The sequence below is a fragment of the Macaca fascicularis genome, chromosome 16, assembly GCF_037993035.2.
Source record: "Macaca fascicularis isolate 582-1 chromosome 16, T2T-MFA8v1.1".
NCBI lineage: Eukaryota > Metazoa > Chordata > Mammalia > Primates > Cercopithecidae > Macaca > Macaca fascicularis.
Window position 1 is genome coordinate 54,978,771 of NC_088390.1, and position 14,686 is coordinate 54,993,456.

General features: G+C 41.8%; 1 protein-coding gene across 1 annotated transcript in view; it reads left to right on the top strand.

Moving 5' to 3' along the window:
- Window positions 1–14,686, top strand: part of CA10 (carbonic anhydrase 10) — a 544,961-nt gene that overhangs the window by 446,538 nt on the left and 83,737 nt on the right. The gene's annotated exons all lie outside the window — the stretch shown is intronic.

Here is a 14,686-nt window from a genome sequence, read left to right on the forward strand (position 1 = left end):
TAGCACTTTGGGAGGCTGAGGCAGGTAAATCACTTGAGGCCAGGAGTTCAAGACCAGCCTCGTCAACATGGTGAAACCCTGTCTCTACTGAAAACCCAGCCCGGTATGGTGGTGGGTGTCTGTAATCACAGCTACTCAGGAGGCTGAGGCACAAGAATCGCTTGAAACCGGGCGACGGAGGTTGTAATGAGCCAAGATCTTGCCACCACACTCCAGCCTGGGCAACAGAGTGAGACCCTGTCTCAAAAAAAAAAAAATTTTTTTTTTTCCAGCCCCTTCCCTCTCTGTCTTTTCCAGTAGTAGGCTGATGAGACGTCATAGACTTTAAAAATGCAGACTTTAGGTATGTGGTCTAACATAGGGACAGAATACTTAAAACAAGGACTACCCCCACCACCAAAGAAGGAAGTTTTCTAACATAATGGTCCTTCAGATATGTCCTCATCTCTTGTCTGCCTGTCAGTTTCTAGAACTCAGAGCAAAAAGAATCATTTATATTGTTCCAGATTACTCATTGACCAGGATCCATTTCCCTTTTTTTCTTGAGACAGAGTCTTGCCCTGTCACCAGGCTGGAGTGCAGTGGTGCAATCTCTGCTCACTACAGTCTCTGCCTCTCGGGTTCAAGTGATTCCCCTGCCTCAGCCTCCGGAGTAGCTGAGACTAGGCATGCGCCACCACGCCCAGCTAATTTTTGTATTTTTAGTAGAGATGGGGTTTCACCATGTTGGCCACGATGGTCTCCATCTCTTGACCTCATGATCTACCCGCCTTGGATTCCCAAAGTGCTGGGATTACAGGCATGAGCCACTGTGCCCAACCCCATTTCCCTTTGTTGATGTGGAGCCTGTTAGGTGTGCACCGTCCTGTGCAGCCAATCTTCCTAGCTCCCTGTTGTCCACGCCCAGTCAGGGACCATCTTATCCGGGCAGAGGAGATTGGTCTATAACAGCTGTATTTAGTATTGGTCCCTTCCAAGGTAGTAAAACAACCCAAGCACTTTTTTTTTTTTTAATCCCTGTGTTGATTTATCTTTTTAAGAGTCCCAGATGTAGGACACTTTCCAAAAACCTTTTGAATATTTAAGTCCAAGATATCCCCACTGGGATAGTTTTTCCATTATTAATGTTTTGAAAAATGTCAACAGGTTAGAAACACACAGCTTTCTTGGGCAGAGGTTAAGCTTGATCAACATTGCAGGTTATATTGTTTAATTTTTGTGCTTGTTGTAATTAAAAGTTTAGTTACAGTGGACCTTTAATATGGAAGATGCTTTTTTTTTTTTCATACTGGCATGCATTTGATTTCTTTTCTAAAGGAAAAAGAATGTTTGCTTGAGTTCAGAGCTGGGTCAGGGTTGAATTTACAAAACCACTACTTTCTTAGCTGCAGTATGACTCGCTTTATTGCAAATACACGTTAATTCCTTTAACCTCCCTTAAGTCCCTGTTGATTTTCTGACCAGATTTACAAAACATTTCTGTGAGGAAATAATACCCAAAAGATGTAGAAAAGGAATCCAACTCAGGAAAATAGATTCCTACATTACAGTCTGAGCAGTGTCTCTGCCTTCCTCATCAAGGAAACAGAAGAATGACTAATCCAAAATAATGAATAATCCAAAACTCTGTATGATGAATAATATTTATTCCTCACAGATACCTGAGTTCCTACTGTGTGAATTATTTTGCCAATCTCTAGGTTCAGTTAGGAGTAATTCATAATTCTTGCCCTTGGGAACTTCCATTCTAGTAAGGAGATATTTATAGTCTCTCTTTGCTCATGTTGTGCTAGGAGAAGGCACTGTCTGCAATAGGAGTCCTCCACACTAAGCCACTGCCAGGGGATTATGGCACATCCAGATTGCTTGGACTTGATTCTTGGCTCTGCTCCTGGTACTATCCTTAGGAAAGTTATTTACCACTCCCTGCCTCAGTTTACTCATCTGTAAAATGAGAATTATAGTGGTACTAACTTACACCTCGCTGATTTATTTTCTGTGCTGATTCATTGGCCATTTAGGAGAGATTCCTATTCAAGACTTATTTCCCTTTATCTGACCATGTGGATTGACTTGCCTTTTATTTTCTCTGAAAAGAAATGCGACCTCAATATCCACATCCACATCATTAGCGAACACAGAGATTTATGAGGTTTAGTAGAAACTATATGATATCATACAACTCATGCCAGCTGGTGTGAGGCATGATGCATGTGCCTCTTTAGTCACCAGCAAATGAAGAGGGAGCAGCAGAATTTGCTAATACCTGAAATTTAGGCAGTGTCTAAAGCACGGAGCAAAGCAATTGATTGTTTGTCAACCTGGCAGTGATAACTGTCAGAAAAAAAAAAAACAACCTTAAGGAGATGGATGCTAAAGAGTCACAGTTGCCTGTTGGCTTTTCAAGCAGGGCCAGTAAGCTTAAGAAAGTTTCCAAGCCCGTATGAAAAGTCCACATGCAATGGGCTTCCCTCTAACCCATGTGCCAATACTTCTAGGGGCTGGGGCACCTACTCACTCACTATGTGTCTGTTTGTGTGTGTGCGTGTTTGTGTGTATGTGTGTGTGGTGATACAGGAAAAAAAAAAAAAAGATTAAGCATCTGAAAAGATGACATTGAATAAAACCTTAGAGAAATGAGGGAGATGACCATGAGGGTAAATAGGAGAATAGTTTCTCCATAAGGAGCTGCCGGCACCAAGGCCTAAGTATGGAGTGTGCTTGGTATGTTTGAGGAATAGCAAGGTGGTCAGTGGGGCCAGAGGTGGAAGGGGGGACAGACTGTGCAGATTGTGTGGGCCAGTGTTGGGACTGTGGCTTTCCCTCTGGTGGAATGGGATTCATTGGAGGGTTTTGAACAGGGGAGAGGCATAGCCTGATCATGCCAAGTTTGCTCCTACACTGGAAGCTGTTCCTTCTCTCTAGCATGCTCCTCCCCCTGGTCTTTTCATGGCCAACTTCTTATTATTTGGGACAACTGAAACTGTCCCTAACCACCCAGTCACTCACAATCACATTACTTCGTTTTGATTCTCTGCTCAAAACTGATCATTCATTGATAATTTTTTGTGCTTACTTACTTCATTATTCTCTATCTCCTTTCACTAAAGAGCAAGCTCTGCTAATTCTCCTCCTCTTTAGTGTGGTGGGCAGGACTTCGTAACTTGCTTCCAAAGAAAAGCAAATGGAAAGAGAAAATAATATCTTCACAGAGAAGGAACCTGGCAGACACCACCTGGGCCAAGTGATCAAAGCTAACTGCACCAGGGGCATCATGTGGATATTGGGTACCTCTGATGTGATGAGAAGGGCACTTTCCCTCTGTGATATGTATCCAAAAATCCATAAGCCCAGAATAATTGTAAGAGAGCATCAGACAAACATGAACTGAGAGACATTCTACAAAATATCTGATAAGTACCCATCAACAGTGTGAAGATCATGAAAAGCAAGGAAAGACTGAGGATCTATCGCAGATTGGAGGAGACTGAATAGAGATGACAACTAATTGTATGTGAGATCCTGGATTGGATCCTGCAACAGAAAAGGGACAATAGCAGAAAAAGTAGTAGAATCTGAATATAGTCTCTAATTCAGAGTGTTGTGCCAATGTTAACTTCTTAGTTTCAATAATAAAAAAATTAAGGGAAGATGGATGAAAGTTATATGCAAACTTACTGTACTATCTTAACTCTTCTTACAAATCAAAATTATTTCAAAATAAAAAGTATTTAAAGGCCCGGCACTGTGGCCCACACCTATTATCCCAGAAATTGTGAAGGCTAAGGCAGGGATCACTTGACCCCAGGAGTTCAAGACCAGCCTGGGTAACATACCAAGATCTTGTCTCTACCAAACAACAACAACAAAAAATTAACTGGGTGTGGTGACATGCACCTGTAGTCTCAGCTACTCAAGGTACTGAGGTGGGAAGATTGCTTGAGCCCAAGTGTTCAAGGCTGCAGTGAACTATGATCATGCCACTGCACTCCAGCCTAGGAGAGAGTGAGACCCTGTCATTAAAAAAAAAAAATTTAAGTCTTTTTTTTAAAAAAAAAAGTCCTACAAAAGTCTTTTATTTTAAAAAAAGAAAGTTCTGCAATAACAGGGGCATTGTCTTTCTTTTCTCACTGCTGTGTTCCTAATGTTTAGAATGGTAATAGGCACTCAATAAATATTTGATAAATAAATAGGATGGACATGAAGTAAAATCAGAGATGGCATCTTTAAAAAAATAAATGAAGCATTTAAAGTGGTTTATCAAGCTCAAAGTACTTTGCAAGTCACTATTTACAAATAAAAGGACAAATATCATTATTATCCTATTTTGATTTTTAGAATAGGAGGACTGCCTACTTCCTGAGGCATAGTTGTAAAAAGTGACAGCTTAGCCCAGGACCCATGTGAACCACTGTATGTGATCAAGGCATTTCTGAGCATTATTGACATGCAGCCATCTCTGTTCATAAAGATCTTCTGAATCAAAGGCTCTGAAACAAAAGAAACTTCATTTTAAAGTAAAAAAAAGAAATCATCTTGGTGACATCTCATTAATCTGGGTTCATTAAAAATGTGTGGGATTCCCCTCCTACTCCACAGGTGATTATTACTCTGAAAACACTCATCAGAGATCGGGGGAAGACCCTCCTGAAGAATTAAAAATGAAAGCAGGAAATTACATCCTCTCCACACCCTTCCTCCCCACCCCCCACAAATGCCAACTGCTCTGTGAAAGGTGTCCTCAGAAGGCTCTGGTAGGAGATAGTCCATTGTTGAGGTGTCTCCACTTTTGGAAATACAAACCTGCCTCCCCCAAGATGGTGTGGAGGCAACAGGGAGAGAGATGAAAGAGGTTTAGCAGATAGCTGAAGAGTGGGTGGCATTGAGACAAGGCTACAATTGACATGCATCACACACCCATGATATCCATCTATCCACCTGCCCACAACAAACAGGGAAGCAGCTGATGAAACCGGCAGGCCACTACCTGAGAATTAGAAGACCTGAGTTCTGATCCTACCTGTGCCACCAAATGATTTCATTAAAGTTCATTTCCCCTTTCTGAGCCTCTTATTTGTCAAATGAGAGCAGTTCTCTGAAAAATCTCTGAAGTCTTTTTCTGGCTCATTCTAGATACATGTTAAATATTTTTAAGTACTCTGTTCTATGCTTGTCATAGTAGGGGAACAGAATATATATAGAATATGCTCTGTGCTTTCCAAGGGCTACTGGTATAGTTAGGGGGAAAAAATAGATATCCATTGGAGAGTTAAGTAACAACACAAGGCCTAGTTGATTAAGTATAGACAGATAATGCTACTGATTTTTTTTATCCATTAAAAAAAATTTCAACTGGCAAATTTAAAATGTATTTATTTTTGGTGTATAACATGTTTTGAAATATGTGTATTTTGTGGATGGGTTAAATCAGGCTAATTAACACATACATAATCTTGCATACTTATCGTTTTCTTGTGGTGAGAATACTTAGAAATCTAATCTCTCAGCAATTTTGAAGTATACGATGCAGTATGTTGTTAACTACAGTCACTGTGTTGTACAATAGATCTCTTGAACTTATTCCTCCTGAATTTCAAAGGATTCAAAATTTTTGAATCCTTTGAAATTTTGAATCCTTTGACCAACATCAGGATTATTTTAAAAGGAGAGCAAGGTGTTACCTGAAGTAGTGTAGATCCGCCTCTCAGAGAAAGTGGGACTTGTGCTGGACTTAAAGGAGGCATCACATTTACCTAAACAGAGAATGAGTATTTCCCAGTTTCTTCTCTGAAAACCACATGTTTCTCCAGCCCTTTGCATAGGCATTTGTCTGCCCCGAACACTCCATCCTGCTGCCCTGTTTGCCTATCAAATCCTACTTCTCTTTCAAGATTCAGTTTAAATGTGCACCTGAGCTATGAAGACTTCTACCCCACCAGTATCACCACTTTCACTCCTCGACAGGGTGAATGACTCTTTGGGGCTCTTGCAGAATGTATAAATGTGTTCTCATTACGCTTCACATTTTTTTGTACCTAGAGGGTCTTCCCACCCCCAAGATGGTTCAGGGTTCCTGTCCTGCTTAGAACACAATGTCCATCGTAGAGTAAGCACTCTATAAATAATGAATGCACAAGTGCACACACATATGAATAAAGAACAAGCCCAGAGCCCACTGCAGCTGGCTGTGAGTATCTGCCTTCACTCAAGCCTGAGAAACAGGCATGCAGGATGGGTGCAGAGAAAGGGCAGAGAAATCTCAAGAGAAAAAAGGGTCTCTCTCAGTGAGCTGACACACCACCCTGGATGCTGGAGAAGAGTGAAACCAAAAATCATTCTTTATCAATCAGCCAGCAAGTGGCCACTGTGTACTTCCCTTTGCCCACTCCCACTTCCTAGGGACGTGTGGAGACCTCCAGGAGGGCTGCACTGCTGGTCCTGCCACAGAGAGGGTTACTGGGAAAGCTTTCCTTGCCTTGTTGATATGCTGGGCAGTGGTGCACGCTTCCCTCCCTGAAAAGTGTGGCTCACGCTGATGAAACCTTGACATTTAGTGAAACTAAAAAAGAGGAAGATGTGCATTCTATTAAAGTTCAAGCCTACAGCAATGAGAAAACCAAGAAACCAAGCCAACTTACTGGTCCTTTCTCAAGTGGGTTATTCAAAAGCTATTTTCAAAGGAGCTCCGGCCCACTCATCAATCTTTGGCTGTCCAGGTGCAAATAGGAGCACACCAGCTGGTCACAGCAACATGTGTCCTGTCCTGTGCAGAAGCCGCTGAGATCTCTGCATGGAGCAGGGTCTTTGGAATCAGATTCCAGTCCTGCCGTTTACTGATTGTGTGGCCTTAGACTTCGCCTTTTTGAATCTCAGGCTGACCATTTGTGAAATGGGATATAATTCCTTTTTTGCTGGCTCATTATGAGGAATGCATATGGTGACTATTGAGGACCATAAAACTGCTCCCACCAGAGCTGGCTCCTGGTAGGCACTCAACAGTGAAAACTATTATCGCTAGATTAGCTATTACTGTGCTCTTTATCTTCAAGTGTTTACTGAGCAGCCAGTAGACTCACACCAATGTGCTGCGCCCTCGGTAAGCACAAGGATATTTAAGAGGGGAATTTCATGGAAGGAATGGAATTTTCCCTGGGTCTTCAGGGATAGGCATGGTTTAGTTTCATTCTCAAGTCAGGAAGGGAAATATTCTCTTTTACATTATATTTTCAATTGCAAACCTTCATCTCTTTAAAGAGCAGGTAATTGTTTTTCCACATTGCACAGATATCATAATGATATTCTGAGAAAACAAAATTTAAAAAAAGGAAAAAATTTACCCACAGTTCTCCACCCCAGTAAATCAAAACTGCTTTTGATTTCCAAAGTTCAGAGTAAGGGCAGTTTTATTAGGCAAAGACAGAGTGAGGAATGACGTTTCATTCAGAAGTGGTTGGGCCTCTTTTACCTCATCCAAAGCGTGGAAATTCTAGCCCATCTTATACTTTTGTTGGCAACTGCCGGTGTTTATAGTGAGCCCATTCTGAACATTCAGGTTATTTAAAAGTGCATATCCCAACTAGACCCTCCGAATTACATATATGGAAAAGTTTCCTTAAGTAGAAAATAAGCAGGCAGAACCAAATAGCCTCAATACATCTCCCAACCAAGGAATGTCACTTATTTTGGCAATATTCTTTCATATTCCATCCATTACAGAATTCATGAGAATGGGTGTGTCTGTCACTCTACAAGGACAGTAATATAAACTGCACTTGCTGGAAGTTCTTTCTTTCGTTTAAAATAACTGTTTACAGAATCTCACACTTTCTAATTCTATCCAAAACCTCATTCCTCTCCAGCCCCCTCAAAATTCCAAACTCCCAGCACCCCTCATCCTCCTGATTACTATTTGTCAGGCCTGTTCATCTGCCCTGCAGCACTGTTGGGAGCCAGGACTCAGGGCAAGGGATGTCAGAGCCCTTGGTTTCTCTCGCAGGTACCCAGGGCAATGCCAGGCACCCCATGGGCACCCAGTAAACATGGGCTGACTGGCTGCAGTGGTGCCCCAGCTAATGAGTGCCAGGCTTTTAATCTGTACTCAGAAATGTGAGGACAGATGGAAAAGAGGGCAGAGGGGAAAAACAGTTTCACACTGAAGCCCAGATAGCATTGTACCAGCACATGTGTCAGACATGAAGGATTCTGATTTCGGCAAAGATAAAAGGGTCAGCAAGCACCCTCTCTGAATGACAAGTAGGCTAAAAAAGATTTCAGTCTAATTCTGCTTTTTCCACATCAAAGGAAAGATGAACTGAGTTTCAAAAAGCTTCCCCAGAGACCATATGTATGTAATTCCTTGATATTATAGGATGTTATTTCCCTAAAGCGTGTGTCTTTCCCATAGATGATATCTGCAGGAGCACTCAGTAGATGCCCTGTCTTGTCCTGCGTGGTACCCATCACCACATCCCAGGCACCAATCCTGGGCACAAGTAGCACTTACCAGGTGTTCACATCTTAGGTTCTGAACCACGTTCCTCATACTGAATCCATCCTTTTCTTGAACCTTTTGGCTTCAACTTCATGATTCATCTTCCAATTTCATCCCTAGCCTCACCTTTTGAACTTGACATTCAGCACTAATTTTTAGCTGCAACCTTGATCCTCCCTGTCACAGTTCAAGTTCTCCCACCAACTACATGTGCTAGGCTAGCTTGAGTAAGTACATGCCCAGGTTTGACTCATCCCTCACATTCTCCTTCCCTTGGGGTCTTATTGGGCAACTGTCCCATTTGGTCCAGTCCCACATGTGGGAACCAGGCAGCATCTTGAAGGGCTCATTAATAAAGCTGAGTGTTATTAGTCTAATTACACTTTTCCAATCTTTGTCTCAACAGGAGGGAAACTAACTTGAGGAGGAGTCTAAGTTTTACAGGCAGTGGTATTGGCAGGGAGGGGGAAGGTAAACCCTAGATTTACTATAAAGAAAATCTGCACTGGGGGTCTAAATGATATAACCAAAGGAGAAAGTACCAAACTAAGAAGACAAATGGGTTTTGAACCCAGCTCTACCAGTGACCTTGTGGCTTTGGGCAAATCACTTCCTGATCCAGGCTTCATTTTCCATTCACAAAATGAAGGGATTTTGCCACATGATCTCCAAGATGCCCTCTGGGTTTCATACACTTTGATTCTTTTATTGTAAGTCTGAGATTCCATGCTCTCATTTGGAAAATAGTGATAATATGTCTAGTTGAAACGTCCTCCCAAGGCTAGTATGAGTATCAAGTAAGAAACTGTATGAAAGTCCATGGCGCACTGTTAATTTTGGTAAAGGAGCAGGGGATCGGGGACCCTGAGGCCATTGCACAACCTACTGTTTAGCGGAGTTACTTACATGAGCTATGACTGCAAAAATGCATCCCTCTTTCTCATTTCTTCAATTAAAGAAAACTTAGAAAACACACAAAATGGAACCGGATTACAGGATACCCAAATCAGTCCTGTTGAAAAGATGCTTCTTAGGGGTAAAATGTCACACACACCAACAAATTTGCAATGGACCTTAATGTTGGAGCAAGGAGTTGGGCCACTGGAATTAGGCCAGATCATTGAAGTGGCTGGGGAGGCATGAGGGAGAATAAGCATTCACACAGTGCTATTGCCTTCTAGTCACTCTGGGTGCATTAGGCAATTCAGCTGTCTCTGAAATAATGCTGTAAAAGTATAATTCATTATTATTATATGTTTTTTAACACCAACAAATTCTCCAGTTCTCCAAACACCAGCTGACTGTTCTACAATTTAATTCAATTCTGAGACTTATCTACCTAAAGTTAACATCAGATCCCAAGAGTTAAAGTGTTTCGTTTCATCAGACTCCTCCTACTTCAGAGGCCAATCATAAGTCTAGGCCTCAAACTGACTAAGCAACTACAAATCCTACAACCCCCCTTCATGTTTGATAATTTGCTAGAATGACTCGCAGAACTCAAGGAAACATAATAACTCTGGTTTAGTGTAAAGGATACAACTCAGGAATAGCCACATGGGACAGGTACACAGCGTAAGGTTGCCGCAGGACTAGGGCAGGGATGAGGAATATGCAGACTATGCAGGAAGCTTCTAGGCCTTTTTTGGGTGCACCACCGTCCCAGCACCTCAATATGTTCACCAACTGGGAAGCTTATCAAATCTTGTGAAGACTTTTTTTTTTTTTAATTATGACCCTCACCTGATGGACAGAATTTTTTTTTTTAATTCATACATCTTAAAGTTTATTTTTAACTGGCCAGGTGCGGTGGCTCATGCCTGTAATCCCAATACTTTGGGAGGCCAAAGTGGGCAGATCACTTGAGCTCAGGAGTTTGATACCAGCCTGGCCAGCAAGTGAAACCCAACTCTATTAAAAATAGAAAAATTAGCTGGGTGTGGTGGCAGGCGCCTGTGTAATCCCAGTTACTTGGGAGGCTGAGGTAGGAGAATCACCTGAACCTAGGAAGTAGAGGTTGCAGTGACCCGAGATCACGTCACTGCACTCTAGCCTGAGTGACAGAATAAGACTCTGTCTCAAAAAAATTTTTTTTTTTTTTTTTTTTTTTTTGAGATGAAGTCTCACTCTGACCCCTAGGCTGCAGTGCAATGGCATGATCTCGGTTCACCGCAACCTCCGCTTCCCAGGTTCCAGTGATTCTCTGGCCTCAGCCTCCCCAGTAGCTGGGATCATAGGCTCATGGCACCATGCCCAGATAACTTTTTTGTATTTTTAGTAGAGACAGGGTTTCGCCATGTTGACCAGGCTGGTCTCAAACTCCTGATCTCAGGTGATCTGTCCACCTTGGCCTCCCAAAGTGCTGGGATTACTGGCGTGAGCCACCATGCCTGGCCTAATAAAGTTTATTTTTAACTGACAAATAATAATTTTGTATATATGAGATACAATGTGATGTTTTGATCTAGGTATACATTGTAGAAAGAGCAAATCAAGCTAATTAACATATACATCACCTCACATCATTTTTTTGTGGTGAGAATGTTAATCTATTAGCAATTTTGAAATATACATTATTGTTAACTTCGATCACCATAGAGCAGAGCATAATAGATCACTAAAACTTATTCCTCTAGTCTACCTGAAATTTTCTACCCTTTCTCCTTCCCTCTCTCCACCAACCTCTGGTAACTACCTTTCTACTCTGTTTCTGTGACATTGACTTTTTTAGATTGTACATATAGGTGAGATCAGTTGGTATTCATCATTCTGTGCCTGGCTTATTTCAGTTAGCATAATGTCCTCCAGTTCCATCCATGTTGTTGCAAGTCATACAATTTCCTTCCTTTTTAAGGCTGTATAGTATTTCATTGTGTATATATACCATATTCTCTTTATCCATTGATGGACACTTGTTGTTCAAGACTTTTTATAGAACTTGTATCTCCAGCTTTCAGACTGGTGGATGGGACTGAAGTTTCAGCCCTCTAATGAGTTGGTTCTGCTGACCAGCCTCTTCCTGAGGCTATCTAGGGTCCCCACCTTAAGTCACCTCATTAGCATACACTCAGATATGATTAAAAGGGCTCATTATGAATAACAAGATACTCTTATCATTCAGGCATGTCCACTGCTTCCAGTATATAATACTGTGCTATAAAAGGAAGTGCAGAAGACTTCCTCGCTGTAGTAGGCTTCCAAAGATGGCAGGAACCTATTGAATAGATTACTCAAGTAATAGAATAATTCATTGTAGATGTCCCGTCCTACTTAAGATTCCTGCTGTCTACATATTCCAAGCCAGAAATTCCAAGTGTTTTGGAAATTCTGTGGCAGGAACCACAGACAAAAACCAAATAATATTTCTTATTATACCACAATTATTATTACTCTTATTATTATTATCATCCTTTCAGTGCTGGAAAACCAGGGTCCAGAGTTTTTATGCCTATTATGTTCTAGAGTTGAGAACCAAACTCCAGCCTATCTGGATCAAAGCCCACTTCACTGCCTTCTTAAAAGGCTGCAAAAGTTTTTTTTGTTTGTTTGTTTTTGTTTTTGTCTTTGTTTTTTTTTGGTGGCAGGGCCTGGCTCTGCCATCCAAGCTGCAGTGGTGGGATTACAGCTCACTTCAGCCATGAACTCCTGGGCTTGTGATACCCCCCGACCCCAACTTCCTGAGTAGCTGGGATTACAGGCTCATGCCACCATGCCTGGCTAATTTTTTTTTCTTTTTTGAAGACAGGATCTCACTATGCTGCCCAGGCTTGTCTTGAACTCCTGGCCTCAAGTAATCCTCCCACCTCAGCCTCTCAAAGTGCTGGGATTTCAAGCATAAGCCACCACACCCAGCCAATACTTAACCTTTTAAATCACCCCAACGTAGGACCGGGATATCATGAATGAAAGACATCCGATGGGTCTTAACTTCTCTTGAACAGAGGCAGCTCTTCTTCCTATTTGTAAACATGCCAAAAACATTTTCTGAGACCTGCTGTGTCCCAAACTCATATTAGATGCTGGGCAACAGGGGTAAATACACCATGGATCTTTCCTTCAATTCCCCAGTGATTCAACTTTCTTGTCTACTTTTCAGCAACAGGTGAATTCCAGGTGTTACCTAGGTTCAGTGGTGAGAGGTGTAGCTATTGCACAAGTTTTGTGAGGACAAGTTGAAAAGAACAAGGAGGTGCCATCTGAGAGTTTAAAATTTCATGCCTTCATGCCTCAATTTGCAGGCGATGTCATGCATCATTTATGTGGGGGTTCTGGTGGCATTTATTTTATTCAAAGCCCATTTATCCTGGACTTTTTCTAGTGCTGTGTGAGATTTTATGATTCATCAAATCCCTCTTCTCCATAATGTAGTTTTGCACGCATGCTGATGTGTGCTATGCTCAGAAGCTCTCAGATGGGAATAAAGAACTGGAGTGAGGTCAGAGGAAAGTGTGACCATATTTGGACCTGGCCATGCTTCCCATGTGTGATGCTGTGCTGTGAATAGAGGTATAGAAGACATCCTCAGGGCAATAGTATGAGATATGGAGAAAAGAAAAAACAAAGTGTCTTTTTTCTATCCTCTCATTCAACAATCAACACTTCTGTGACCTCTGGTTGCCAAAACATATGAGGATTTCTTCCCACGGTCAACCAAGCAATCAATTCTGTAGCAGACACCAGCTGGGTGTTCTCTTATTCAATTCAATTCTGATGCTATCTACTTGGAGATAGCAACAGATCCCACAGATGGAGGGCTTAGTTCCCCCTCCCCGCCCCCAGAGGCCAATAATAAGCACAGGTTGTGATGCGTGTTCCCATGACCACCTTTTTGGATCAATTAATTTCCTAGAGTGGCTCACAGAGATCAGAGAAACACTTAACAGTTTACTACAAAGGGTATCACAAAAGATACAAATGAACAGCTGGGGGAATAACTGTATAGGACAAGGTATGGGGAAGGGTTGAGGAGCTTCTGTGCCCTCTCCAGGCCTACTGCCTTCCAGGAACCTCTAGAACTCAGTGCTTTTGAGTGTTTATGGAGGCTTCCTTACCTAGGAACAATTGATTAAGTCATTGGTCATTGGTGATTAGCTCAACCTTTGGCCTCTCTCTTCTTCCTGGAGACTGAGGTGGAGCTGAAAGTTCCAATACTTTATTTTTATTTATTTATCTATCTATTTTTACTGTAAGCTGCTTTGGCTTTTATTTTTAATCTTTTTTTCATAAGTTATTGGGACACAGGTGGTATTTGGTTACATGAGTAAGTTCCTTAGTGGTGATTTGTGAGATTTTGGTGCACCCATCACCCGAGCAGTATACACTGTACCATATTTGTATGTCTTTTGTCCCTCGCCCCCCTCCTACTCTTCCCCTCAAGTCCCCAAAGTCTATTGTATCATTATTATGCCTTTACATCTTCAAAGCTTAGCTCCCACATATCCGTGAGAACACACAATGTTTGATTTTCCATTCCTGAGTTACTTCACTTAAAATAATAGTCTCCAATCTCATCCAAGTCGGCAAATCGTGTTAATTCATTCCTTTTTATGGCTGAGTAGTATTCTATCCTATATATATATATACCAGTTTCTTTATCCACTTGTTGATTGATGGGCATTTGGGTTGATTCCACGGTTTTGCAATTGTGAACGGTGCTGCTATAAACATGTGTGCACAAGTATCTTTTTCGAATAATGACTTCTTTTCCTCTGGATTGCTGGATCAAATAGTAGTACTACTTTTAATCACATGGTTCATTTTCCTGGCAACCAGGCCCATGTTGGGCTAGCCAGGTGCCCACCAAGAGTCATCTCATTAGAACAAAAGAGGCTCCTATCACCCAGGAAATTCCAAGGGATTTAGGAGCTCTGTGTCAGAAAATGGGGGTCAAGGACCAAATGTTAAAAAATTCCAGCACCCCTGTCTACAAGGGCATTAGGAGCTCTGTCTCAGGAACTTAAGCAGAAGCCAAGCATTAGAACAAAAAAAAAATTCTCCTAGCACTCCTACCACTCAGGAAATTACAAGGGTTTTAGGAGCTCTGTGCCGGGGACTGGGGACAGAGACCAATATGTATATTTCTTATTATTTCTCAAGTGACGGTTCCAAAGATGGCAGTAACCTATTGCACAGATTACTCAAGTAGCACTATAATTCATTTCTCTGTGTCTCATCCTGGTTAAGATCTCCCTGCCA